Source organism: Colobus angolensis, unplaced genomic scaffold (genome assembly GCF_000951035.1).
Source record: "Colobus angolensis palliatus isolate OR3802 unplaced genomic scaffold, Cang.pa_1.0 Scaffold3, whole genome shotgun sequence".
Taxonomy (NCBI): Eukaryota; Metazoa; Chordata; class Mammalia; order Primates; family Cercopithecidae; genus Colobus; species Colobus angolensis.
This window is the reverse complement of record NW_012116265.1, coordinates 19,087,909-19,091,127: the sequence shown is the minus strand read 5'-3', so window position 1 is coordinate 19,091,127 and position 3,219 is coordinate 19,087,909. Positions and strand designations below refer to the sequence as shown.

Genomic DNA, 3,219 nt, shown 5'->3' with positions numbered 1-3,219 from the left:
ATGAAGGAATTAAGGCTTAAGGAACTAGAGAATTGCCTGCAATAAGTGGATAGATTCAAAAAGGCCAAGCTACTTCTAAAACAGTATCCCACCAAGCTTCACATTGCAGCATGTATGCTCTATGCAATCCATAACCCTTATGATGAAAATGAAGTTTTTGCAGATCTAGGCTGTAGTTGTGGAATGCTTAGCATCGGAACTGCAGTGTTAGGAGCAAGGTTGTGTGTTGGATTTGACAGAGATGAAGACGTATTGGAAATATTTAACAGGAATGTGGAAGAGTTTGAGTTAACAAATATTGACATGGTTCAATGTGATGTGTGCCTGTTACCTAACAGGATGTCAAGTCATTTGATACAGTAATTATGAATCCTCCTTTTGGGACCAAAAATAATAAAGGGATAGATATGGCTTTTCTAAAGACTGCTTTGGAAATGGCAAGAACAGCAGTATATTCTTTATACAAATCCTCAGAGAACATGTTGAAAAGAAAGCTGCAGAATGGGAAATCAAGACAGATACGATTTCAGAGCTTCAGGATGACCTGCCAGCATCATACAAGTTTCTTCTTATTTTTTCTGAGATGGAGTCTCACTCTATTGCCAGGCTGCAGGGCAGTGGCATGATCTTGGCTCACTGCAACCTCTGCCTCCCAGGTTCAAGCAATTCTTCTGACTCAGCCTCCCAAGTAGCTGGGATTACAGGCGCCCACTACTGCACCGGGCTAATTTTTGTATTTGTAGTAGGGACGGGGTTTCACTATCTTGGCAAGGCTGGTCTCGAACTCCTGACCTCGTAATCTACCCGCCTCGGCCTCCCAAAGTGCTGGGATTACAGGCATGAGCCACTGCGCCCAGCCCATACAAATTTCATAAAAATAAATCAGTGGACATTGGAGTGGATCTAAATCAGTTTTTATTTTAAAAGCCCCCCCCAAAACAAAAGTAGTTTAAAACTTATTTAAAATGAATAAAACATTCGTTTACGAAAAATAAAAAATAAAACAAAGAGGAAAGATATTGGACCAGTTTGAGAGTTACTGACATTTTATTTTGCAGGTAAAGGCACAAAAAATTAGTATACAAAAGACTCTATCTACCATCACTTTTATTTCCTTTTTAAAATTTTTTCATCTCCCTTCACTGACACATGATTTTTAATTCTTAAAGAATCTTGGCCGGGCGGGGTGGCTCACGCCTGTTATCCCAGCACTTTGGGAGGCCGAGGCAGGCGGATCACCTGAGGTCAGGAGTTCGAGACCATCCTGGCCAACATGGTGAAACCCCGTCTCTACTAAAAATACAAAAATTAGCTGGGCGTGGTGGCATGTGCCTGTAATCCCAGCTACTCAGGAGGCTGAGGCTGGGAGACTTGCTTGAACCCGGGAGGTTGAGGTTGCAGTGAGCTAAGACGTGCCATTGCACTCCAGCCTGGGCGACAGAGCAAGATTCCATCTCAAAAAAAAAAAAAAATAGAATCTTAACCACCATGTTTTTAAAAGAATAAAAGGGGGAAAGGCATAATATACAAAATAGTTTAGCTTTGTGAAAAACTCTTTACAATGTCTTCTCATTTTTCTAAAACCAAGGGAAATATCACAGACTAGCGTTAGGGATCCTGGGATCTTCATGACATGCCTTTACTTTATGGATGAGGAACCCGGAGCCCAGAGAGGTGAGGTGACAAGCCCAAGGTCACACAGCAGCTGCAATGCCTCCTTGCTCTCTAGGAAAACACCCCTGGGCATCAGAGATCCTTTCATGTGGCTGTCCAAGCACTTGGGCTGGGAGTTAGGAGGTCTGGGCTCTACTCCCAGCGATTGGCCCTAAAGTCGCACTTTCTGCATTCCAGCTTTTATAAAACGGAGATGATAATCACCCCTTCATTCAGAACTTGGGTGAAAATCTAATGAAAGAAGAGCTTCGAAAGGGCTCCGGAGATGCATACACGGTATTATAGAGTGAGGAATTAGGGAGTGAAATGTCTCCATGTCTATAATTTGCCTGAAAGTATTTCAGCCAACAAAAATAAGCAAATACATATGAACAATTGTTAAATCTAGGTGATGAATACAGGGGTGGGTATTGCTATGCTACTCTGTCTACTTCTCTGCATATTTGACAATTTTCATAATCTTCCATAATTTTGTAAAAAGTACTCTGGCAGGTAAATGGAAAGGATGATGTTACTCACAGGGAAGAGGTCCTCCGGGAGGTCTTTGTCTTGGGCTCTGTGGCCAGCTGGGGCCAACCGCCCTAGAAGACGAAGCACTCTTCACCAGCCTTGGACAGACAGAGCCATGGTCAGGAAGTGCTTCTGGTTTCCCTGCTTCCTCTCCGGGCAGGCTGGGTGCCCGTGGCTGAGTAAGGGGAGCCTCTGGCCCCTTCTTAGCACAAGGCACTGTCTGACAGACCCAGTCTGGCTGCAGCCGCTAACTCTGGGGAGAGTGGGGGCTGCTTAGTGCAGCCAACCAGCATGGGGGGCTTATGAATATGCAAATAGAGGCCAGCTGGTTGGCTGCTCCCCATGCCATTTCTCATCGCCACCCCAACTCAGGTGCCCAGAAAAGCCAGCTCAGAGAGGACCTTCCTGAAATTCCATCTCTTCTGTCCTTGCCTATGGACCACAGAGCTCTTTGAAAACTTGGGGACCGAATCACCCAGCTTCTCTCATTGCTCTGGCCTCCAGCGGGAAGCTCCTCACTTCTGCTTTCAAATTCCCCAGAGAGGCAGCTCCAACATGAACATCTTTCTCCCTGTCCCTCAAGCATCCTGAGAAGACTGGAATCAGCCCAACAGCAAACCATGGTATCTCAGATCTGCAAGAAGGAGAGGTTGCGTGGTCCCTCCCTCCTGCAGAGGCCTGAACACTGCTGAGGAAGCTGTCGCTGGGCCAAAAGCACCCATCCCTGACAGATCTGGGAGAACTCACTGGCCAAACCCACCTACTCCCGAATGTAACCCAAATTTTGCCATCCCCTCTTCCTTCAGCTTGGGATGTGGAGGGGATGTTGTGAAATACAGCAATGAAAATTAGTAAACTACAGCTCCAGTCATTAACATGGATAAATCCTCAAAATACAGTGTTAACCAAAAGAAGTAAGTCACAGAGGCTGGGCTCAGTGGCTCACGCCTGTCATTTCAGCACTTTGGGAGGCTGAGACGGGTGGATCACGAGGTCAGGAGATCCAGACCATCCTGGCTAACACGGTGAAACCCC

The 3,219-nt window shown here is 45.9% G+C and overlaps 1 pseudogene; it reads left to right on the top strand.

Moving 5' to 3' along the window:
• LOC105517315 lies at positions 1-924 on the top strand (annotated as a pseudogene).
• The last annotated feature ends 2,295 nt before the right edge of the window (positions 925-3,219 follow it).